This window comes from Vulpes lagopus, chromosome 7 (genome assembly GCF_018345385.1).
Source record: "Vulpes lagopus strain Blue_001 chromosome 7, ASM1834538v1, whole genome shotgun sequence".
NCBI classification, from domain to species: domain Eukaryota; kingdom Metazoa; phylum Chordata; class Mammalia; order Carnivora; family Canidae; genus Vulpes; species Vulpes lagopus.
The window spans coordinates 108,069,097-108,096,198 of NC_054830.1; positions in this window are offsets into that span (position 1 = coordinate 108,069,097).

The window sequence follows — 27,102 nt, forward strand, 5'->3', positions numbered from 1 at the left end:
GCACCACCGAGCAGAGCCCTAGCAGGAAGGAGGCGCATGTCCAGCTTTCGAAGCCTATGAGACAGGTCAGCCCAAGTCCTCCCCCTTGGTTACACTCTTCCCGCCCTCCTCTGAGGAGCTCGGTGCCAACAAGGCCACCCTGGTGTGCCTCATCAGCGACTTCTACCCCAGCAGCCTGATGGTGGCCTGGAAGGCAGACAGCAGCACCATCGCCTGGGGCGTGGAGACCACCAGCCCTCCAAGTAGAGCAACAACAAGTACTCGGCCAGCAGCTACCTGAGCCTGACACCTGACAAGTGGAAATTTCACAGCAGCTTCAGCTGCCTGGTCATGCATGAGGGGAGCACTGTGGAGAAGAAGGTGGCCCCCGCAGAGTGCCCTTAGGTCCCTGAGACTTCCTGGGATGGAGCCTTCCTCATCCAAACACCCCTTCCCCAGTTCACCTTGTGTCCCTGAAAACCCACCCTGGACCAGCTCAGACCAGGCAGGTCACTCATCCTCCCTGTTTCTATTTGCGCTCAATAAAGACCTTATCATTTATCACTGAAAAAAAAAGGGGGGCAAACAGGGGCAGCTGGGTGGCTCAGTGGTTGAGCATCTCCCTTTGGCTCAGGGTGTGATCCCAGGGTCCTGGGATCGAGTCCTGCATCAGGCTCCCTGCAGGGAGCCTGCTTCTCCCTCTACCTATGTCTCTACCTCTCTCTCTGTCTCCCATGAATAAATAAATGAAATCTTAAAAAATAAATAAAATAAAATAAAATAAAATAAAATGGCAAATGACTGAGTAGACATTTTTCCAAAGAAGACATACAAATGACCAACAGGTACATGAAAAGATAACCAACATCACTCATCTTCAGGGAAATGTAAATCAAAACCACTGTGAGTTATCACCTCACACTGGTTAGGATGGATTTTATGGAAAAGAGGTCAATGCTTGCAAGGATGTGGAGAAAAGGGAAACCTTTTGCGGTGTTGATGTGAAATGTACATTGATTCAGCCTTTATGGAAAACAATATGGAGCTTCCTCAGAAAATTAAAAATAGAACAACCAGTTGATCCAGCAATCCTACTTCTGGGTATATTTCTGAAGAAACTGAAAACAGTGTCTCAAGGAGACATTTGTACTGCAACATTATTCACAATAGTGATGTTCTGAAAACAATCTTAAGTGTCTATAGATGGATGAAGGGATAAACAAGACATGACAAGTATTATTCTTCGGCTGAATAATATTCCATCGTGTGTGTGTATATATATATATGTAAATACATACATAAATAATATATGATAGATATTATTTATATATAGATATGATATATATGATATGATATATATAGATATGATGGATATTATTTAGCCATGATAAAGAAGGAGACCTTGCCATTTGCAACAAACTGGATGAAACTAGAGGACATAATGCCAAGTGAAATAAGCCAGATAGAAAAAAACAAATATTGTATGATCTCATTTATATGTGTAAAGTAACAAGAAAAAATGCCGAATTCACAGAGAGTAGAGAATGATGATAAACAGGGGCTGGATGTTGGGGGAAATGCGGAGATGCTGACCACAGGATACAAACCTTCAGTTATAAGATGAGTAAGTTCTGGGAATCTAATATGCAGCACGGTGACTATAGTTACAGAATACCATAATCTGCTAAGAGAGCAGATCTCAAGTGTTTTCACCACAAAAAAAAAAAAAAAAAAGGTAACTATGTGAGACAACGGATGCAATGATAAACCTGAGTGTAGTAATCATTTCACAAACTATATGTGTATCTAACCATCACACTGTACACTTTAAATATATATACTTTTATTTCTCCATTACACTTCACTTGAGCTGGGAGGAGCTGGAATATAAGAATGTTTGTCAAAGTGTCATGAGTTTTATTGAATTCTTCCCAAATAATCACCGTGTCCATTTATCCCCCAGGGTCCTGGGATTATAAAGATTCAATGCGTTGAATATACAGCATCACAGACCCAGGAGGAACCTCAGCGACGTCTGTCAGTCCAGGACCTCTGTCTTCCAGGAGAGAACACCAACTTCCAGAAATCAGGGAGAGACTTAACCAGGTCAAACAAAAGAGTGTCAGCAGCCACATCCTCCACCTTTCCAGTCCACAAACAGAGCTCCTGCACACTCGAGGGGCTCTGTACTCCCCAACCCTGTATTAGCTGCTAGGACTACCACAATTAAATACCAGCACTTGGGTCGCTTAAGCAGCAGTAACACATGGTCTCACAGTTCCAGAAGCTAGATGCCCAAAATTCCAAGATCAAGGTGTCAACAGAGCTCGTTTCCTTTTAGGCCTCTCTCCTTGGCTTGCAAGCAAGCAGCTATCTTCTGGCTGTGTTCTCACATGGTCTCTCCTCTGCACACATGCATGCCTATTATCTTTCTATGCATCCCAATTTCCTCTCTTATAATGATACCAGTCTGATGAAATCAGTACTCACTCCACCTCCTGTAGAGGCCCTATGTCCAAATACAGTCATATTCTGAGCTACTGGGGGCTTAGGGCTTCAATATATGAATCTGAGGGGTACACAGTTCAGTCCCTAACACCTCCTTGTATCAGGGATGCTTTTCCCATTCACTTACCTAAACCCTAACCATCTTCTGCCTCCCAACTTAAACTATCGCCCATCAGGGATCCCTGGGTGGCTCAGTGGGTTTGGCCCAAGGCGTGATCCTGGAGTCCTGGGATCGAGTCCCACGTCAGGCTCCCTGGATGGAGCCTGCTTCTCCCTCTGCCTGTGTCTGCCTCTCTCTCTCTCTCTCTCTCTCTCTCTCATGAATAAATAAATAAAATCTTTAAAAACAAACAAACAAACATCGCCCATCCCAACTGCCTCTTACTCTCCAGAGAAAAGTTCAAACTCCTTTTTAGGCACCCTTTTACTTCTATTTATCATGATTGTCACCAAATAAATCACTCTGTCAGTAGATGGTTGGCCTCTGTCTCCCTCTATGAGACTTTCATTTTCCATAGCACAATGAGATGGCCAGTGTGGCTCACTGCTGCATCCTCAGAGCCTAGCCAGGGCCTGGCCCATCTAGCAACCCAGCCAATGTTTGCTGAACAAACAAGTAAATGAATAAGGCTTTAAGGAAGTAATTAAAATCACCAAACCTTCTTTGGAGTTATTGCTTTCAAACTATTCCTATGTTTTCTCCCTTTTGCTTATGATGCCTGATTAAAAAAAAAAAAAATACTCTCCTCATGTCTCAAAGTTCACCTTAGCCTCTTCATTCTTTCTCTTTACCCAAAGCACAATGGATTCTTTCTTCCTCATTCATCCTGTAGCACATTATTCATGCAGTTGGTTTCATGCTTGATTGATAGAGGGGTAGCTTGTTAACATGTTTATCCCTCTCACACACCTCACTCACCTAAGCTATGATCTCCTTAAAGATAAGAACAGACTTTCACTATAAATCCCTGGCACACAGCATAATGCCTGCAGAATAATGAGTTGGTGCTTTTGAGGAGGCAGGGCATGGCTGTAGTCCAACATGCATGGATAGAGCCAGTTGGTCGTACAGTTCTTCTTAATGATTCTAGAATCACTAAAGGGGCTCTTCACTGCTCTGCCCATCCAGAGGCTTCAGAAGAGCTGGACAAGCTGCTGCTCACTCATTTCTCAGAAACAGCTACAGATAATGAAAAGGACTATCAAGGAAAGGAGGGAATCTGAGTGGGGAAAAATTAGAAAGGAACACAAACCAGAAGAGACTCCTAACTCTGGGAAACAAAGAGTTGTTACTGGGTCATGGGTACTAAGGAGGGCACTTGATGGACTGAGCACTGGGTGTTATACTATATGTTGGCAAATTGAATTTAAATAAAAATTTAAAAAGAAAGAAAAAACAAGCAAGCAAGTGAGCGACCTGGCTCTAGGAAAGACTCTAATGACTGAATATATAATTTTTTTCCTTAAAAAAAGAAGGGGGGAAGCCAAGAAAAAGAAGAAATAAAGAAATCCTGTGAACCCTTTGGAATTTTATTTAAATTCAGACAAGAATTGGCCCTGGAGAAAAAAAAAAAAGAATTGGCCCTGGTCTTTGGTCTACGGTTATACAGACTAAAGCACAAACAGCTGAGCCACTCTGGAGGGACAGGGAAGGACCAGGGAGCCAGCCAGTCCGGATTCCATGAGTGTCCTGTGGCTCAAGTTCCTCATCTGTGAAAAGGAAGTAATTTTGTCTGCTCCATACTTTACAGCAGTATGGTAAGATGCAGACAAGACATTTCAAGAAAGACAGCTCTTGGAAGATTCATGAGCTTTTCTAGTTGTAGAAATCTTTGCTTAGCTTTAGAGTGGTTAGCAAATAAACATGAGAAAATCAAGGTTCCCCAGAAGGACATATCCAGGTTTGGCTGGCAGCGATATACCCCAAGTATAGAGCTACCCAATGCACTGGACGGAGCTTTCTGATGTCTGCAGAGAACCTGGTTTGTTTGTTTTGTTGTTGTTGTTGTAGATTTTATTTATTTATTCCAGAGAGAGAGAGGCAGAGACACAGGCAGAGGGAGAAGCAGGCTCCGTGCAGGGAGCCCGACGTGGGACACGATCCCGGGACTCCAGGATTACACCCTGATCCAAAGGCGGTGCTAAACCTCTGGGCCACTGGGGCTGCCCAGAGAACCTGGCTTTTATACAAGCTGAGGAACTGTCCCTTCGTTTCTGCATCTCTGAACAAGCAGCTAACCCTGCCTTTGACCAACTTCACCTCCTAGTAAAAATCACTCTATCTTTTACCTCCTCTCTTGTCTCAACCCAGAGATAGAGGTGACGGACAGCGTGCCAGCTGGTTAAAATCATGGCTTCTAGGGTCACTTGGGTCAGAGTTAAAATCCCAGGCCTGCTGCTCATCAGCTCTGTGATCTAGAAAAAGTATCTGATCTGCAATCTGCAATAAAATCAACAGTAGCTGCTCCATGGGATGGTCAGGAAGCTTAACTCAGATAATGCATGCTTGGGAGTAGCACAGGGTCTCATATACAGTAAGTGTTCAACAGATAGGAGCCATGCTGTAATATTGTAACCTCAACTAGTGTCAAATACTTTCCTTCCAGATTCGTTCCTTTGGTCCATTTTCTCCATTTTCTCCTCCTCAGACATTTTTTCTCGAGTATAATAAACCTAATTCAGCCCCAGAATTACACCTCTTAGTGGGCACTAAGCAACCCCCATAATAGGTAAAAGTTTCTTAGACCATCTGGAGCTAAAGGATGGAGAAAACCAAATTCCCCTCCTGTAATAGGGGGTCGCTAATAGTGAAGGGCTTCATTACAGATATCCCAAAGTTTAGGCAAATGCCTCCTTTTCTCTTCTCTCCGTGCTTAAGCAAACCCTTCTGTTGTTCCTTCATAAACCATACCCAGAAAATGCATAGTCAGGATATAGGAGCTCTGAGTTCATAGTTCTCAGAGTTCTCAACTCGATTCATTTTTTTTTTTCCGTAAGCAAGCACCATAGTTATTAGTTGTGGGATATGTAAAGGGCGCAGAGAGTTACTGAAGCATTGAGTCGAAAAGTACAAATGTCAAAGGCAAAAAGAAAACTATACATATAGTCACAGACTTGAAGGTATAGGCAGCATACTTTCATCTCCTTCTTTACTATTATATCAAATGCCCCTCTGCTTCTAGTTATTATGACTATTTGGATATTGGCTCAAGCCATGACAATGCCCTAAGGTCTGGACTTTCATCCACTTTAGGCTGAATTGACCTCTGAATGTCTCAGCACCCTCTGCAAGATCATAAACAGCCTTGAACACTCAGAGGTGATCTATGCTCCTGTTTCTTGATTCATTTCCACCCTCCTATAAGTGTGATATGTGTTAGCCTCACAGTACTATTGTATTTCTATATAAAATCACCCTTAGTCTCAGGTTTTCTTCCACTGAAGCTCCTGGCCCATCTCACTTTGCTCTGCTTGTTCCTGTCTGTCGTGAGCAAGTCCTTGTAGAGCCTCTTTCTTCATGGTCCTTATACACTCCATGTAGCTCTCTGTACTAAACCTGTGACTCAGGCTGCAGTTCTGACAAGGCTGCCTACTTGAGATGAACATTTCTGGATAGATGATGGTAGTTCTCTCTCTCTCTCTCTCTCTCTCTCTGTAGGAGGAAATTAGATCATAGGATATTTTTTAATTCAATTTATCTTCCTCTGGCAGTGATAGATAGGTTCTTTGCATACCACATTAAGTGAATTTATGGTTGTCATCTTGGTTATGATTCTTTTTTTTTCTTTAGAGAGGGAGAGTGAGGGAGGGGCATAGGGAGAGGAAGAGAATCTTAAGCAGGCTCCACACCCAATTCCACGCCCTGAAATCATGACCTGAGGCCGAAATTAAGAATCAGACACTTAACCAACTGAGCACTCAGGTGCCACTTACTTATGCTTCTTAAAAGAAAATGTGGTAGGATGGGATAGTACACAGAATGGAAAAGAATGAACTACTACATGCAACGAGGATGAATCTCAGAGAAATAATGTTGAACAAAAGAAATCAGAAACAAAAGAGTATATATTACATGATTCTATGGTTACAAAGCTCAAGTACATGCAAAATAAGTGTCTAGTAACAGACATTAGGATATGGGGATATCTGAGGAGACTATTGGCTAAAAATGGACACAAGGAAGCGCTCAAGGGGTGCTGGAAATGTTCTACACCTTGATCTGGATGGTGTTTACACAGATGTATTCATATGGAAGTATTCATTGAATTGCCCACTGAAGATTTATACACCTAACTATATATGCAGCTCATGCCTCTATTAAGAAGTTAAAAGCAGAACTTTGCAACACAGACACTTGACAATTAGATTGTACAGCATCACAAAATGATGGCTCATCAAGATAAAATCCAGAATTTAGCTTGCAAGTTTGCCTTTCAGGTGGAAAGGGCACTTACTTCAGATGACCATCATACACTACAGCCAAAATCAAAGTATTGACTGTCCCTTAGAGAATGAACCCTGGAGAGATTGCTAGGTATTATAAAGTAGCTCCTTTCCTTACTCAACAGTATCACAGTACATTGCTGACAACATCCTTGGGGAAAACTCCATCAGGGAAAAATGACATTAAAAACATCTTAATTCACATCTCCACTCACAGAATAGTCTTTCTAAAACTTGTTCATTTCAAACCCAAAGAAATGTGTTTTTCTAATAACAAAACTTATATTTCTGCTAATGTCAACCAATTCGCAAAAATAATCCGTCTGGAAAAACAGTATTAGCTGTGAAAATGACATTTCAATATTCGGAGGGCAGCTGGCTTAAGAGGAAGATTCCCTCTGTGGCCACATGTAGGCTGCATATTTTTCAAATAGTTCAGCCTTTCAGATCTTCTGAAATCCATTTAGTCGGGAAATTACTAGGGTCTAGTTCAATCAAAAAAATAAGCTTGGGTTTCTAAAGGGTACAAGAGCCATCCCAGGGGGAAAAAAAAATCAATTTTGGAAGGCCTTACATAGCTCTCAGCATTGAGATCTGAAAGCTTGTTGTTCATGAAAGGCAGCAGCAGCTGCTGTAAAAGGACATTCCGAGGCATCCTTCTTGGACAGCTGTGCCTACCTGGACAGCTGTCTTCAGAGGTCATTTAGGTTAGCACATTGGGACATGGATTTGTTAGTATGTTGTCTTCACATAATATTCTCTCCAAAGGCAAGTGAGACTTTACTTTACTGCTCTACCATGGTGTGGTGGGAGTAGTATTGCAGGCTTCAGGTCAAAACTCATCTCTAATGTACATTGCTAGGTGTGTCTTACACACCTCAACCTTTCATTTCCTTATACATAAAAAGGGTTGATAACTCATATCTTTTTGAGAGTTACTTTGAATATCAGTGTGCAGCCTGGCACTTAGAAAGTATACAATAATTTCTAGCCATTGTCATTATTACTCAAAGAGCCATAGCTGAGTGTAGGCACCTCTTAGTGTTGTTGATAGAAGTATGGTATGCAGAGAGTATTAACTGTTCAGTCACATGGGCCATGTTCAACAAATGTCATTGGGTACTACCTACAAAGCACTGCAGGGACCACAAAGGCCATTTACTCAAACTCCTTCCCATAAGGAACCAATGGTCAAGGAGATGAGACACATTCTGTAAGCTATACCTGGTACAGTGACTGGCACATAAAGACACTTCACTAGCTTTATTGAGTGACTTATTGTAGTGTTTTTCTATTTGCCATTTAATTCGTTTCTGTTCCAGTCTCCATTACTGTCATACTTGTTGCTTTGGGTCATTTGCTGTTCATTTTCTAGTTTCTTAAGATGAAAGGTTAGATTATAATTTGACATCTTTACTTTTTTATTTAATATAGTCATTGACAGCTACAAATTCCCCCTTAAACACTGCTTTAGCTGCACCCTGTTAAGTTTTGGTGTGCTGTGTTTTCCTTTGCATTTATCTCGGAGTATTTTCTAATTTCATTTCTTTTTGACCTAGTGGTTATTTAGGAGTATGTTGCTTAATTTACACATAGTTGTGATTCCTCCTTATTTTATTTATCTCCTTATTTTATTGATTTCTAGTTTAGTTCCTTCATGGTACTGGCACAAAAGCTGTGATTTCAATCATTTTAAATTTGTTGAGGCTGGTTTTAGGCCCTAATATGTGATCAGTCTGGAGAAGGTACCATGGGCACTCCATCAGAATGTGTTTTCTGCTATCACTGGGTAGAGTGCTCTACAGATACCTATGAGGTCGACTTGGTTTGTAGCTTTGTTCAAATCATCCATTTCCTTGTTGACCTTCTGTCTAGTTTATCAATTATTAAAAATGAACTATTGAAGTCTTTCAAATGTGATTGCTGGGTTGTCTATTTCTCCCTTCAATTCTGACCACTTCTGCTTCATGGGGCTCTTCTGTTACATGCATATATACTCATAAAGATTACATGTTCTTGATGCACTGATTCTTTTTTCATTGTGAAGTGCCCTCCTTTGTCTCTATTAAGAATTTTTGTATAAAAAAAGAAGAATTTTTGTATGAAAGTATTTTTTTCTGATACTAGTATAGCTATTTCCAGTTCTATTGTGGTCAAAATTTTCATCTTTTTTCCATCCTTTTACTTTCAACCTATTTGTACTTAAGAACGGGAAGTGTGTCTCTTGTAGATAGCATATGGTTGTATCGTTTTTTATTTTATAGATTCTGCCACAGGTCTCTTTAGGCTTTGCTTATTTTTTGTCATTCCTTTTTCTTTCTGTTCCCCAGGCTGAATAATTTAATTGACCTATAGTCATTTTAAATATGTGATATTGTGGCCTCACCATAATTACTACTTAATTCAGGAGATTTTCAAAGAGTGTAGATAACTTATCTCTGCAGTGTTCTACACCTCAAGTTTTTCAAGTTATTTTCTTGGCAGCATTTTGTTTTTCAGCCACATCTTTCAAGGCTAGACTTCAGCTTTATCAAGACTAACACATTACCCATTAGTTGCAAAGAAGAGAGTTTCTGCAAGTTTGCAGGAAGATATTTACCAACTCTCATCTCTATTTTCCTTGTTCTTTCTCCTGCTAGAAAGATCCGCGTCTCTGCACATCTCAATCATTTTATTACTGCCTTAGCAAATGTGCTCAGAGAGAAGCTGAATGGTTCCCACCAGGCCTTAATTCAGTAGGCTGTTTACTTCCTCTTAGTTCTTAGTAATCAGATTGCCAAACAAGACTTGGCCTTACCCTGTGCACTATAGCCTCCTTCCCTGAAACCTTCTTTCATTTCAACATCAATCAAATGCTGCTTCTGTGAGTTGTATTTTATTATTCTCATTTACTCGCTGATTTGAGGACCATGAAACATTGGCCACTTTCACCCAACATCCTTTGAATTAATTTATAAAAAGTTTCCAGATGACTGTATTCACATCTGTCTGATAATAAATATCTCCAGCAGAGATGATCTGGAGGGGTTCTGTTTTTGTACCATCCCATTGTGTGAAGCACTCAAGCACTGTGCTTGCAATTATTGAACAGTTACAACATATAATTGCAGAGTTATTTTGTCCTGCAAATTCTATGGGAGGATAGTAATCAGAGAAAATAAAAGAAAGGAAGAGGCAGGGTATGAGTTGGGAGAAAAATCAAAAGAAGTATTCAAAGAATTGTATAAGAAACACAAAAACCAAATTTTCCCTTGAAAATGTAGTTGATAAGAACTGAAAACAAAATTGTCTTTGTCCTTCAGGAAAAATACATGCACAATTATACTAACCAGACATTAACCAAATTTTAAAGGAATCCTCCCACAATTAATACAACAAACCTAAGGAGAAAAAAAAGTCTAATATGTTGTTAAAGATTACAAAAAATATATATAATATAAAAATAAATTGATGAAATATATAATGCTTTTAAAGAAGAATCAAAAGATGATCTCTAGCTCTGATCCTAATATTGACAAGGCCTCGTCTCCAGTTTTTGCAATAATTATTTCCCTCCCTAGGGAAGAGAGCCTAACTATCACTGACATCTTGAAAGTTCTCTTCTCTCAGCTCTCTAAACCATCAGCACATACCCTGGCTTTTGTAGGTCTCAGGCAACATTCTGACCAGAGCCTAGGAACAGTCACTTCCATCATAAATTTAGAAGTTTCTGCTAGGGGGGAAAAAATAAAGCATGAGAAGATATTTTCCTTCAGGATATTTATAAATAGGTCTGAATGGTGTGTTCCCATCTTACAATGCCAGCAAAGGCAGACCATGACTACAAAGGGTATCACATCTTCTAAAGAACCACCCTTTACTCCCTACAAAATATGGCTCTTAAATATTCCATTCAAATTTGATAACCTCTATATGTCTCAGAAACCATGCATCTGGATTTTCTCAAGCTCATCATTTAGAAAAGAAGAGCGTGCAGACACACACAGCTATTTCACGATTCTTAATTCTTCATGGAGTGGAGATTCTGCCAGCAGCCACATGAAACAGTCTGGGGTTTGTCTCATACTCCAAGAACAAAACAGGGTTTCAAGCCAATTTGGCTGGATTGAACATTACTCCTATTTTTTAAATTAAACTTCATTTTCAGGTAATTGTAGATTCACATGGCTTCTGAAAAATAATACAGAGAGATTCTGTGCACATTTTACCCACTCTACTCATATCTTGCCAAACCAGGATATCAACACAAATACAGTCCAACTAGGGAACATTTCCATCCCCGTAGGGATCCCTCATATTGTTCTTTTATAGCCACACTCACCTGCCTCCCTGCTACCTTTCCCTGTCCCCTGACTTCCATTTTGGTACTTACAAAGTGCTATGTTCATTCATTCCTTCCCTCACTCATTTATTAATCAAACAAATATGTATCAAATCTCTATATGACAAGCACTGAAGATACAAAAATGTGCAAAAATCAGATGTGACTGAACTTCACAATCTAGTAGATGAGGCAGACACTAATCAGTTCAAATAAAGATAAAGTTGCAAATGTGATAAATACCACCACTAAGCATGAGGTACTCTTGAAGCCATTAACAGTGAGAGTTAGAGGAAAGAGGTCAAAGAACACTTCCCAGAGGAAGCCAAAACTGAACTGGCATTTGAAGGGCAACCTGGAGTATGTAGATTAAGGCTGTTCTGAGTATTATTAAGGGCCTGGTTTCTGGGCAGAAGGAAATGATGCAAAGGAAGGGAGGTACTGGATTAGATACCAGCTTTCATTGTTTCCTCCTGCTCCCCCTTTGTACTCTCATAATGGTGAATTTTGAAGAATTGATAATGTAATCTTAGAACAGGGACACAGAGACCAGAAGATAGCAAAGTCTATTAAGGAAATTACTAACTATCTCGACGGAGGGTCTAATTGGTGAAACAAAGTTGCTATCCACTGAATATGCTCCAGTCTCTCCTAAAAGAATTTCCAGTAGAAAGAACCCTGTTGCTTAGTACTGAGATGTTCTTTTACAGTCTGATTTCACTCCAATTTAATGGAGAGATTTAATATTTAAGAAATGTCAAGTGCCTTAACCATCATGATGGCTTTGATCCTGTAGCCCTATAGCAATATGTCCTACAGAAAAACTCATAAATGTAAGAGAAGACTTATACATTAACTTTTTCACTGGTATTTATTATAGTAAAATAAGGAATTATTCATATGTCAAATAATAGGGCATTGATTAAATAATTAATGGACTATGCATATGACATAATATCACTGCAGCACCTTAATGTTATATTTTCAAAGATTTTACAATAGTATGGAAAAATGCTCTTTTGATCTAAGTTTAAGCAAAATGAACCAAACAACAAAAACCAAGGGTAAAAATCTATATACACATATAATTCCAGTAATATTAAAGACAAAGAAAATAGAGCCAACTGATTCCAGAAGCTGGGCAAGTGGTCACTTCTGGGTGCAGGGCTCTTAAATAATTTTTATTTTCTTGTTTAGACTTTTGGGTTATAAGTGCATTCATTTTATATTCATGAAAAAGATCGATAAACTATTATATACATTTAAAAAGCCAGCAATACCATAAGTGGAAGGGGTCATAATATGGGGTTTTAGATTCACCTCTGATTTGATCAGATTTATGACTTTAAATAGCCATTAAACTTCTAGTCTGGATCCCTCACTCATACATTCAGGAGATAGATGGCCCTGGATCTCTCACAGACCTGTGTATGAAGAAAGAGACCACAGTAAGAATGCAACATACGATAAAAACGCAAATCTTCAAAAGCAGCACCAATGACAATACATTGCTAAGTACCATATGGTACAAAAATTAGTGGGTTTTCTAAGAACCCATCTTAGATGCCCTCTGATCCCTTGGCATCTAAGATGAAACACTACAGAAAAGACAAACACGCAGTAGGTAAATAAATAACATATTAGAGTCCTCATTTGATGCTGGCACTCATCCTCCCTGAGACATGTCACTCTATTCACAGCCCAAACCCTCTTCCCTCTTGCTTTACACTTAGTTTTAACCAGCTTGATTTTCTGGTTTCTAAGCCAACAGGAAATTAGAGGACACAGAGAGTGTGCAGACACACATTTAATGGTTAGAAATGAGAGATGACTCTCCAAAACTGAGGAAGCAGGGTGGGGGCAGAACACTAAACAGCCCGTAGGCACTCAGCACAGGAATTAGCACAAAATCAAAAGTGCCACGTGTGTCAAGAAGTGGGCAGTAAGGGTGCATTATAGCTTGATGCAGAAATTTATTTTTTTTTTTCAGAAATTGCAAACATATCAGTAAGTGTTAGAAAAGGCGTTCAAACAAAGAACATAAACTTCAGTTGGATGCTTAGCTTAGCGGGCCTTCAGTGAGCCCGTCAGCTCAGCCTGCACGCACCCGCAAGGGTCTGGCTAGCCTGAGCTGCTTCAGAGCTTGAGCAGCCCCAGGCTTGTTTCTGCATCTGGCTCCCACACTCATTTGCTCATGGGAGTTTTCTGTTTCCTTCTACTTCTGGGGAGTGCTCCCTTATACCCAAAAGCTTTCTGGGGAAAGAGGACTAGAAGTAATGGAAGTGGTATTTGTAGAAAGGCCAACATTAAAAGTCTTGTTTCTTTATTAAAAGCCATAGAAACCTACTCTGGCATACTCCACCTGAAAAAGAATTTCCTGGAAGGCTATGGGCAGGCCTGCAATAACAAAGTGAAGGCTAATAGGCTTGGCTTGGAATATTCAACCACAGAATGGGAGAGCACATGCTCTGGGTTAGTACCACATCATGACCGCACACCATGGAGCATGTTAATTCCCCCAGAAGAACCTGCTGTGCTTTCAGGAATAGATGAGCAGAGGGAAAATCCAGCAAAGGCCATCCACACTCAGGACAGCATTTCTGAGTCCCCACTGTGTCCAGCTTAGGATTTTGAGGAGTTCCTGGCAGTGCCCACCTCCTTCCAGGCTGGAGATGGTGGAGGAAGGCAGACCCTCTCTGCTCCATCTATGATTCTGTAGGATTTAAACTGCAACTGCTGTGTGCCTAGAAGCCCTGTCATGAGTGCATTTTCCTTTGAATCTGATAACTTGGATTAAAGGTAATTTTTCTGTTCAGGTCCCTGTTCTGCCTCTGCCTCAGCTTCCCAGCTGCCTCCGCCCCCAGGCACTGCCAACGGTGATTTGATCAGACACTGAAGGGCTGTGGCAGAGGTCAGTCACACGTCCAATTCCAGTGACAGGAAGGCTTTTATCTCCTCTGCTGCCTTGGCTCACTTAACACCCGGGGGAGCAGTGTTGGGATGAAGGGAAATACCTGGAACACCAGCAGGATTGACAGCAAAGCATCGCAAAAGGTCAAGGGGTTGGCTGAATTACAAAATACAATTATGCACACTCAGAGTTTTCGAGAGCTCACGGCAAATCCCCTGTTATTGACCTAGTATTCAGAGTTGAGCAGACTTTACTGAACAAAGCTTCTCACTACCTCTGCCAAGTGGTCCTGCTCTCATACTCCAGACTGATTTATTTCTCATTCATTCACTTTTTTTAAGATTTTATTTGAGAGAGAGCGTATGTGCATGTGCACACACACACACAAATTGGGAGAGGGGCCGAGGGACAGGGAGAAGCAGGCTCCCCACCGAAAGAGTCCTAGTGGGGTTCGATCTCATGACCCTGGAGTCATGACTGGAGCCAAAGGCAGATGCTTAACCGACTGAGCCACCCAGATGCCCCTTCATTCATTCTTTATATTGCTATTACTCAGTAACACTAATGGATATAGACTTTCCCAGATTCTATGTACATTGAACTATTCAAATAAATGCATATATTCCCTTGTGACCCTTGTATATTTAAAAAAAATACCATATATGTGAACCCAATCTTTTTACTTAGGCTATACCTTCCCACTCTTGCATTTCAGGGACCTTTACTCCAAAAAGCATGGTTGGCAAAATGTCAGGGTATAAAGATTTAAGAATTTCACCGGACAAACATTCATTGCATCCATGGTGCGTGAAAGTATGAAAAGCATCATGTAGGATTTGAACAAGGAGTCACATACATTTCTTCAACTGGGAAGCTCATGGTATAATGTACAAAATAATAAAAACAATGCAAACAATACCAAATACTTGTAGACCACTCACTGTCCCCCAGGCACTATGCTAAATGGTTTCCAGTGAGGTGCTAAAAACCACCTCATGAAGGAGGTCATTTTAGTTCCTAGCTTTACAGATGAGGACACCGAGCTTATAATGAAGCCACATTTGCAAATTCAAGAGGCAGGATTTGGATGTGGGCCTGGACTCCTGACCATGATGCTGTGCAGCTTCCCTGCAAATCAGCATGATGAACAGAGGAGCTGGAGTATGAGGGAAGCAACAAACAGAAAGGCATCAGAGGAGGACAGGAACACTTCCTGCTGGAACCATCAAAGCAGTCTTCAAGAAAGCAGCAGCAACTGGCGTTGTCCACGGAAGGTAAGATTTCAAAAGATGGAGATGGGGAGGATTAATTCAGTGGGGAGACACAAGCACAGAGATGGCTGCACGGGCGTGTAACAAAACAGCAGGACCTCGGGGGTGGTACAGCAAGGGCAGGCGAGGCTATAAAGGTTCCAAGGACATCTAGGCATTGGCTGGCAAGCTAGGACTCTCCTGAATGCTACACGGATTCTTCAAACGTGGAGGAGCATGATCTGAGTGGCAGTGAGGGGAGATGGGCCTGGCAGCAGGTGGGAGATGACCAGACTGGGATGAGCAATGAGGGGGACAGCTGTGGGGGCCCTGCTGACCAGGGCAGACACTGGGGAGACAGAGAGTGGAGAGCACCAGCAACATGTCAGAGCAGTGGGTTGCCTGGAAAGGTGGAATTCTCAGGGGGCTAAACCCTGGAAAGCCACTGATTGGGGGGGGGGGGGCAGGGAGCAGGAGGAGCCGGTCCCGTGGGAAGGCCTACAGTGCCAGCAGGAGATGACAGAAAGTGTCCTTTCTGCTGCTGGGTGTGAGTGAGTGAGCCCTGGAAGCACTGAACAGGGATCCCCTGTAGCAGGGAGGCAGTGGGAGCCCAGGAGAGGACTGGATGCCCAGGGAAACCATGGTATTAAGCTCTACAGCTCTTCGCCACACTTTTGAAATTCAAGGAGTTCTGAAAGCCAGCTTGTTTATTTGCTTACTTATTTGGAGTATCAGGGAAAAATCACGTGGCCACAAACCCGACACAAAGAGTTCTCATATCATCCCCACTTATGCCCTGAGAATAAAAAGTCATGCATTTTGCTACAGAAATATTCCTGCATAGATGATGGTGTGCTGCCCCAGCCCACCCCCCCACCCCCCGAGAAACGTACATCACAGCACTTGTTCAGTAGAAATACCCTGGTGCCTTTCTAAAATCTCCCAGATTCTGAATTCCAGAGCACACCTGGCTGCTAGAATTCTAGGTAAGAGATTCTGGAACTCGAGGGGCAAGATGGCGGCAGAGTAGGGTCCCCAGGTCACCCGTCCTCAGCAAATTACCTAGAAAACCATCCAATCATCCTGAAAACCTATGAATTCGGCCTGAGATTTAAAGAGAGACCAGCTGGAACGCTACAGTGAGAAGAGTTCGCGCTTCTATCAAGGTAGGAAGACGGGGAAAAAGAGATAAAGACACAAAAGGCCTCCAAGGGGGAGGGGCCCCGAGGAGCCGGGCTGAGGCCGGGGCGAGTGTCCCCAGGACAGGAGAGCCCCGTCCCGGAGGAGCAGGAGCTGCACCAACCTTCCCGGCTGGAAAGGGGCTCCCGGGAATTGGAGCAGGATCCCCAGAAAGGCGGGGACGCCCTCGGGCTCCCTGGGACAGTAACAGAGGAACTGCGCCCCGGGAGAGTGCGCCGAGCTCCCTAAGGGCTGCAGCGCTCGGCGGGACCCGGAGCAGCTCGGAGGGGCTCGGGCGGCGGCTCCGCGGAGGGGGCTGCGGGGCTCCGGGAACAGCTCAGCGGCGGCGGCTGGGGCGGAGGAAGAAGCTCCGCGCGGAGGGGGCTGAGCGGCTCCGGGAACAGCTCGGAGGGGCTCGGGCGGCGGCTCCGCGGAGGGGGCTGCGCGGCTCCGGGAACAGCTCAGCGGCGGCGGCTCGCGCAGAGGAAGAAGCTCCGCGCGGAGGGGGCTGCGCGGCTCCGGGAACAGCTCGGAGAGGCTCGGGCGGCGGCTCCGCGGAGGGGGCTGCACCGCCGGGAGCGCGAATCCAACAGCGCAGGCCCCGGAGCACAGGGCGCCGGGACACAGCCCAGGATCCGGCCTCCCCCGGGACAGGCAGAGGCCGGGAGGGCCCAGGACAGCAAGGACGCTCCTGCCTGGAACTGAGCAGATCAGCGGCCCCGCCCCGGAGCCCCCAGGCCCTGCAGAAGGAGAGCCCCGGAGCTACTGCGGGAGCTGACTCCAGGGTCCCAGAGCTGCCCCCGCCACTGTGGCTTCCTCCCGGGGCCTCACGGGGTCAACAACCCCCACCGAGCCCTGCACCAGGCAGGGGCAGAGCAGCTCCCCCAAGTGCCAACACCTGAGAATCAGCACAGCAGGCCCCTCCCCCAGAAGACCAGCGAGACGGACCAGTTCCAAGGGAAGTCAAGGGACTTAAACTACACAGAATCGGAAGATACTCCCCCGTGGTTTTTTTTGTTTTTTGTTTTTTTGTTTTTGTTTTTGTTTTTTTTTTGTTTTGCGCTTTTTTTTTCTCTCTTTCTTCTTGATTTCTGATTGCTTCCCCCACCCCCCCTTTTTTCTTTTTTCTCCTTTCTTTCTTTTTCTTTCTTTTTCTTCTCTTTTTCCCCTATTTTTTTCTTCTTTCTCTTTTTTCTTTTTCTCTTTTCTTTCCTTCTCTCTCTTTTTCTCCTTTTCCCAATACAACTTGTTTTTGGCCACTCTGCACTGAGCAAAATGACTAGAAGGAAAACCCCTCAAAAAAAAGAATCAGAAACAGCCCACTCTCCCACAGAGTTACAAAATATGGATTACAATTCAATGTCAGAAAGCCAATTCAGAAGCACTATTTTACAGCTACTGGTGGCTCTAGAAAAAACCATAAAGGACTCAAGAGACTTCATGACTGCAGAATTTAGATCCAATCAGGCAGAAATTAAAAATCAATTAAATGAGATGCAATCCAAGCTAGAAGTCCTAACGACGAGGCTTGACGAGGTGGAAGAACGAGTGAGTGACATAGAAGACAAGTTGATGGCAAAGAGGGAAACTGAGGAAAAAAGAGACAGGCAATTAAAAGACCATGAGGATAGATTAAGGGAAATAAATGATAGCCTGAGGAAGAAAAACCTACGTTTAATTGGGGTTCCCGAGGGCGCGGAAAGGGACAGAGGGCCAGAATATGTATTTGAACAAATCCTAGCTGAAAACTTTCCGAATCTGGGAAGGGAAACAGGCATTCAGATCCAGGAAATAGAGAGATCCCCCCCTAAAATCAACAAAACCCGATCAACACCTCGACAGTTAATAGTGAAGCTTGCAAATTCCAAAGATAAGGAGAAGATCCTTAAAGCAGCAAGAGAAAAAAAGTCCCTGACTTTTATGGGGAGGAATATTAGGGTAACAGCAGACCTCTCCACAGAGACCTGGCAGGCCAGAAAGGGCTGGCAGGATATATTCAGGGTCCTAAATGAAAAGAACATGCAACCAAGAATACTTTACCCCGCAAGGCTTTCATTCAAAATGGAAGGAGAGATAAAGAGCTTCCAAGACAGGCAGGAACTGAAAGAATATGTAACCTCCAAACCAGCTCTGCAAGAAATTTTAAGGGGGACTCTTAAAATTCCCCTTTAAGAAGAAGTTCAGTGGAACAATCCACAAAAACAAGGACTGAATAGATATGATGACACTAAACTCATATCTATCAATAGTAACTCTGAATGTGAACGGGCTTAATGACCCCATCAAAAGGCGCAGGGTTTCAGACTGGATAAAAAAGCAGGACCCATCTATTTGCTGTCTACAAGAGACTCATTTTAGACAGAAGGACACCTACAACCTGAAAATAAAAGGTTGGAGAACCATTTACCATTCAAATGGTCCTCAAAAGAAAGCAGGGGTTGCCATCCTTATATCAGATAAATTAAAATTTACCCCGAAGACTATAGTGAGAGATGAAGAGGGACACTATCTCATACTCAAAGGATCTATCCAACAAGAGGACTTAACACTCCTCAATATATATGCCCCGAATGTGGGAGCTGCCAAATATTTAAACCAATTAATAACCAAACTCAAGAAATACCTTGATAATAATACACTTATACTTGGTGACTTCAATCTAGCTCTTTCTACCCTGGATAGGTCTTCTAAGCACAATATCTCCAAAGAAACGAGAGCTTTAAATGATACACTGGACCAGATGGATTTCACAGATATCTACAGAACTTTACATCCAAACTCAACTGAATACACATTCTTCTCAAGTGCACATGGAACTTTCTCCAGAATAGACCACATACTGGGTCACAAATCGGGTCTGAACCGATACCAAAAGATCGGGATAGTCCCCTGTATATTCTCAGACCATAATGCCTTGAAATTAGAACTTAATCACAACAAGAAATATGGAAGGACCACAAACACGTGGAGGTTAAGGACCATCCTGCTAAAAGATGAAAAGGTCAACCAGGAAATTAAGGAAGAATTAAAAAGATTCATGGAAACTAATGAAAATGAAGATACAACCGTTCAAAATCTTTGGGATGCAGCAAAAGCAGTCCTGAGGGGGAAATACATCGCAATACAAGCATACATTCAAAAACTGGAAAGATCTCAAATTCAAAAGCTCACCTTACACATAAAGGAACTAGAGAAAAAGCAACAAATAGACCCCACCCCCAGCAGAAGAAGAGAGTTAATTAAAATTCGAGCAGAACTCAATGATATCGAGACCAAAAGAACTGTGGAACAGATCAACAGAACCAGGAGTTGGTTCTTTGAAAGAATTAATAAGATAGATAAACCATTAGCCAACCTTATTAAAAAGAAGAGAGAGAAGACTCAAATTAATAAAATCATGAATGAGAAAGGGGACATCACTACCAACACCAAGGAAATACAAACGATTTTAAAAACATATTATGAACAGCTGTACGCCAATAAATTAGGAAATCTAGAAGAAATGGACGCATTCCTGGAAAGCCACAAACTACCAAAACTGGAGCAGGAAGAAATAGAAAACCTGAACAGGCCAATAACCAGGGAGGAAATTGAAGCAGTCATCAAAAACCTCCCAAGACACAAGAGTCCAGGGCCAGATGGCTTCCCAGGGGAATTCTATCAAACGTTTAAAGAAGAAATCATACCTATTCTACTAAAGCTGTTTGGAAAGATAGAAAGAGATGGAGTACTTCCAAATTCGTTCTATGAGGCCAGCATCACCTTAATTCCGAAACCAGACAAAGACCCCACCAAAAAGGAGAATTACAGACCAATATCCCTGATGAACATGGATGCAAAAATTCTCAACAAGATACTAGCCAATAGGATCCAACAACACATTAAGAAAATTATTCACCATGACCAAGTAGGATTTATCCCTGGGACACAAGGCTGGTTCAACACTCGTAAAACCATCAATGTGATTCATCATATCAGCAAGAGAAAAACCAAGAACCATATGATACTCTCATTAGATGCAGAGAAAGCATTTGACAAAATACAGCATCCATTCCTGATCAAAACCCTTCAGAGTGTTGGGATAGAGGGAACTTTCCTCGACATCTTAAAAGCCATCTACGAAAAGCCCACAGCAAATATCATTCTCAATGGGGAAGCACTGGGAGCCTTTCCCCTAAGATCAGGAACAAGACAGGGATGTCCACTCTCACCACTGCTGTTCAACATAGTTCTGGAAGTCCTCGCCTCAGCAATCAGACAACAAAAAGACATTAAAGGCATTCAAATTGGCAAAGAAGAAGTCAAACTCTCCCTCTTCGCCGATGACATGATACTCTACATAGAAAACCCAAAAGCCTCCACCCCCAGATTGCTAGAACTCATACAGCAATTTGGTAGCGTGGCAGGATACAAAATCAATGCCCAGAAATCAATGGCATTTCTATACACTAACAATGAGACTGAAGAAAGAGAAATTAAGGAGTCAATCCCATTTACAATTGCACCCAAAAGCATAAGATACCTAGGAATAAACCTAACCAAAGAGGTAAAAGATCTATACCCTAAAAACTATAGAACACTTCTGAAAGAAATTGAGGAAGACACAAAGAGATGGAAAAATATTCCATGCTCATGGATTGGCAGAATTAATATTGTAAAAATGTCAATGTTACCCAGGGCAATTTATACGTTTAATGCAATCCCTATCAAAATACCATGGACTTTCTTCAGAGAGTTAGAACAAATTATTTTAAGATTTGTGTGGAATCAGAAAAGACCCCGAATAGCCAGGGGAATTTTAAAAAAGAAAACCTTAGCTGGGGGCATCACAATGCCAGATTTCAGGTTGTACTACAAAGCTGTGGTCATCAAGACAGTGTGGTACTGGCACAAAAACAGACACATAGATCAATGGAACAGAATAGAGAACCCAGAAGTGGACCCTGAAATGTACGGCCATCTAATATTCGATAAAGGAGGAAAGACTATCCATTGGAAGAAAGACAGTCTCTTCAATAAATGGTGCTGGGAAAATTGGACATCCACATGCAGAAGAATGAAACTGGACCACTCTCTTTCACCATACACAAAGATAAACTCAAAATGGATGAGAGATCTAAATGTGAGACAAGATTCCATCAAAATCCTAGAGGAGAACACAGGCAACACCCTTTTTGAACTTGGCCACAGTAACTTCTTGCAAGATACATCCACGAAGGCAAAAGAAACAAAAGCAAAAATGAACTATTGGGACTTCATCAAGATAAGAAGCTTTTGCACAGCAAAGGATACAGTCAACAAAACTAAAAGACAACCTACAGAATGGGAGAAGATATTTGCAAATGACATATCAGATAAAGGGCTAGTTTCCAAAATCTATAAAGAACTTATTAAACTCAACAGCAAAGAAACAAACAATCCAATCATGAAATGGGCAAAAGACATGAAGAGAAATCTCACAGAGGAAGACATGGACATGGCCAACATGCACATGAGAAAATGCTCTGCATCACTTGCCATCAGGGAAATACAAATCAAAACCACAATGAGATACCACCTCACACCAGTGAGAATGGGGAAAATTAACAAGGCAGGAAACAACAAATGTTGGAGAGGATGCGGAGAAAAGGGAACCCTCTTACACTGTTGGTGGGAATGTGAACTGGTGCAGCCACTCTGGAAAACTGTGTGGAGGTTCCTCAAAGAGTTAAAAATAGACCTGCCCTACGACCCAGCAATTGCACTGTTGGGGATTTACCCCAAAGATTCAGATGCAATGAAACGTCGGGACACCTGCACCCCGATGTTTCTATCAGCAATGGCCACAATAGCCAAACTGTGGAAGGAGCCTCGGTGTCCATCGAAAGATGAATGGATAAAGAAGATGTGGTTTATGTATACAATGGAATATTACTCAGCAATTAGAAACGACAAATACCCACCATTTGCTTCAACGTGGATGGAACTGGAGGGTATTATGCTGAGTGAAATAAGTCAATCGGAGAAGGACAAACAGTGTATGTTCTCATTCATTTGGGGAATATGAATAATAGTGAAAGGGAATATAAAGGAAGGGAAAAGAAATGTTGGGAAATATCAGGAAGGGAGACAGAACATAAAGACTCCTAACTCGGGGAAACGAACTAGGGGTGGTGGAAGGGGAGGAGGGCGGGTGTTGGAGGGGAATGGGTGACGGGCACTGAGGTGGACACTTGACGGGATGAGCACTGGGTGTTTTTCTGTATGTTGGTAAATTAAACACCAATAAAAGTTAATTAAAAAAAAAAAATAAATAAATAAATAAATAAATAAATAAATAAATAAAAAGCAAAAAAAAAAAAAGAGATTCTGGAACTACATTTACTTTCTGAAAACAGCAAGTTGAGCAAAAACCATAAAAAGCTAATGATTACTGAGGGCTTCCTCAATGCCCAGCACACTTTTAAGTACTTTATTTTACTTTTCACAACCTCCGAGTGGGAACTATGATTACCTCTATTTTAAAGATCACAGATTTGAGGGCCGGGCAGGTTAGCAGCCACAGGTAGGGTTGGTATTTACCCCAAGCAGGATGACTCCTGGCACCGTGCCCTTTACCACAACAGCATACTGCCTCCAAATTAATTTGTAAAACTACTTAGAAAAGATCTACTCAATTCTTGGATTGGGGCACAGCAAGGAACAAATACCTTTACCTACATTTCCACAAATGACACAAGGCCGTGGTCCACCCAGGTTGCTCTCTTGTTTACATCTGGCAAAGCAGTGGGAGCAATATTAAATGACATCCCAGAGAGGGTGCTTCTGTGTGGGCTCTACAGTCCATACGTAAGAGTTTTCTTTGCCAGGTAAATAAGCTGGTGATTGAGGCAGTAAAGCAGATCTGATAAGAACATGAACTCCAGGGCAGCCCCAGTGGCCCAGCGGTTTGGCGCCACCTTTGGCCCGGGGTGTGATCCTGGACACCCAGGACAGAGTCCCACATCAGGCTCCTTGCATGGAGACTGCTTCTCTCCCTGTGTCTCTGCCTCTCTCTCTCTCTGTCTGTCTGTCATGAATAAATAAATAAAATCTTAAAAAAAAAAAAAAACCATGAACTCTGGAGTCTTATTTCTTTGGTTCTTTGGTTCTCCCATCTCCTAGCTTATGGCCCTGGTCAAGTTACTTAACCTGTGTCTCAGTTTTCCCTTTTGTAAAATGGGCTTCATTTCAATCTATATCACAGAGTTTGGATGGTCTGAAATGATGCATAAAGTTTTTGGAGATTTGCCAAACTGGTAGTGAATCCTCAGACATTCAAAGCTTTGGCAAGGCTCCCACAGGGCTAGAATGCCTGGTGGGGATTTCTGACAATGAGTAAGTTTTGTATATTTCTCTGATGGTAGTTACTCTTTGCCAAATGTAAATCCTACCTCGCTTTTGCAGGTTCTTGGACATCAATCCAATTTAAGGATGCTTTCTCATTGCACAGTCAAAAGACAGATTAATTTAGGTCTATTTGTGAATATACAGCCACAACTTGGAAGCATCGCTTTTTACTTGGTTTTCTCCGCAGTGTTTTCTCTGGCTGTGTAGTCCATTGGACACATGTCTGAATTTGTGTTGTATTTTTGGATTCATCCCTCAGAGTGTGCCCAAGTGAGCCTGCCTGGAGCATTAGGACTAAGCCTGATGTGTGTTACCTCATTCCAAATGGATTCCTGCATAGTGTCTGGACATGGGAATGGAATTCTATTTCTGCTCCATCTTATTCCTAAATTAGATTTTGAATTGGAAAGGTTGGTTTGGTTAATTTTTTTCATTAATGATGGAAGTTCATCACATGCTTTACACATAGGAGGCATTCAATAAGTGTCATAGGGCACAGGCTGTGACCAATGACCACAAAATGGGACTGATCCAGAAGTTTTGTGCTCTGTAGCCCTGAGTTGCCATGGTAATACATTCCATGGAGAGTGGTTTGTCAAATGTTAAGTGATGCTCATCTTCCTTGATCAGAATAGGTTGTTCTAGTTTAGGGAAAATTTGTTGTCTTTGAGTCTATTTTCCTTGTTTGGCTCTTATCTTCCCATCAGCAGTGCAGCGACTTGGCTTGCCTTTATTCTGACATAAAGAAGGAAAATGGAAGAATCCAGCAAATACTTAATGGGATGCTTGGCAAAGTAAAACTAGGGCTTATTCATATAGCAGAGTAGCTGATAATTGCCTTTATTATTCTAGGCTAGATTGAGGTCATTGTCTGATAAAATTAGACAATTTAGGAAATGAGGAAAAATGAACACAACATTTAAGTTTATTTAGACACAACTTGTACATTTTATTTTAATTTCTTATCAACTTTTGACGTTTAATAAGATTCAACAGAGAAAATGGAGAGGAGAAGAGAGAGGGTCTGGCAAACAAGGAGCTTTATATTAAGGAAAAGAGTCTCTGAAACATTATTTCTTCCACTTAAAATGGAAGGGATGGAAGAGCAGATAAATATAAATAATTTTGCATCAGGAAAAATATGAGGATTTTATTTTATTCCTGGAATATAACACAGGGATGACTTTCTGACACTGTCATTCCACTGTCACATGTTGTACTTCTAATCCCAGCCTCTCCAACTTCATGAATATTTACTCTGGTATTAAAGACTGAAAGGGGGCAGCCCTGGTGGCCCAGCGTTTTAGCACCACCTTCAGCCCGGGGTTGATCCTGGAGACCCGGGATCGAGTCCCGCGTCAGGCTCCCTGCATGGAGCCTGCTTCTCCCTCTCCCTCTCCCTCTCCCTCTGCCTGTGTCTCTGCCTCTTCTCTCTCTCTCTCTCTCTCTCTCTCTCTCTCTCTCTCATAAATAAAATCTTAAAAAAAAAAAAAAGAGTGAAAGGTAGGGGAGAGGGAGGGGAAGGATGGCAGGGGCCACAACTCTTCCTCAGGAGTAAACCTCAGTTAACTGAATTATGTTCATCAGCTTCTCTTCTCTTCACCTTAATCAATTATTTTGGCTAAAGTCATTCTTGATTCCATCATCCCTTTCCTCTCCTCCATTCCATCACACTTGAATTGTATCAATTCTACCTCAAGTAACAACCTACAGAATGGGAGAAGATATTTGCAAATTACACAGCAGATAAAGGGCTAGTATCCAAGATCTATAAAGAACTTATTAAACTCAACAGCAAAGACACAAACAATCCAATCATGAAATGGGCCAAGACATGAACAGAAATTTCACAGAGGAAGACATAGACATGGCCAACAAACACATGAGAAAATGCTCCGCATCACTGGACATCAGGGAAATACAAATCAAACCACAATACAAATCTCACACCAGTGAGAATGGGAAAAATTAACAAGACAGGAAACAACAAATGTTGAAGAGGATGTGGAGAAAGGGGAGCCCTCTTGCACTGTTGGTGGGAATATGAACTGGTGCAGCCACTCTGGAAAACTGTGTGGAGCTTCCTCAGAGTTAAAAATAGAACTGCCCTACGACCCAGAAATTGCACTGCCGGGGATTTACCCCAAAGATACAGATGCAGTGAAACGCCGGAACACCTGCACCCCAATGTTCATAGCAGCAATGTCCACAATAGTAAAACTGTGGAAGGAGCCTCGGTGCCCATTGAAAGATGAATGGATAAAGAAGATGTGGTCTATGTATACAATGGAATATTACTCAGCCATTAGAAACAATAAATACCCACCATTTGCTTCGACGGGGATGGAATTGGATGGTATTATGCTGAGTGACATAAGTCAATCAGAGAAGGACAAACATTATATGGTTTCATTCACTTGGGGAATATAAAAAATAGTGAAAGGGAATAAAGGCGAAAGGAGAGAAAATGAGTGAAAATATCAGTGAGGGTGACAAAACACGAGAGACACCTAACTCTGGGAAACGAACAAGAGGTAGTGGAAAGGGAGGTGGGTGGGGGGTTGAAGTGACTGGGTGATGGGCACTTGGTGGGATTAGCACTGGGTGTTATGCTATATATGGGCAAATTGAACTCCAATAAAAAAAAAATTCTACCTCAAGTATACAAAGTCAAAGAAAAATCTTGGACAGCAGCTCCCGAAGGCCAGAGTTGCTGACTGACTCACTCGTCTCTGTATCTTTCACAGCACAGCACGGAGTCCATCTCACCTCACCAGCAATCAATACCCATATTATTTACTGCATATTTTTTGAGGTCATTATACATGCAGCCCCTTCTGTACATTTGGAGAGGTGTGTCCTCTGTATTTCCCAGCATCTGTGTGACCCTGGGTTAGTCTTGGCCCCTCTCTGGCCCTCAGGGTGGCCTTCTACAGTACTCAGGAATATTTAGACCCTTCTCAACTGCTGCTGGTGGCCAAGAAACCCTGTTATCTGGGTTCTGGGCTCTTCAGATATCTATGTTGTCATCAGAACTCTGTCAAAAGCAAAGGCCAGAACCCAAGTAAAACATTCTTAAGAGGAGAAAAAGGAAATTATTTGCTCAGGTAATTGAAAAGCCTGAAGAACGGTGATAAGGAAGG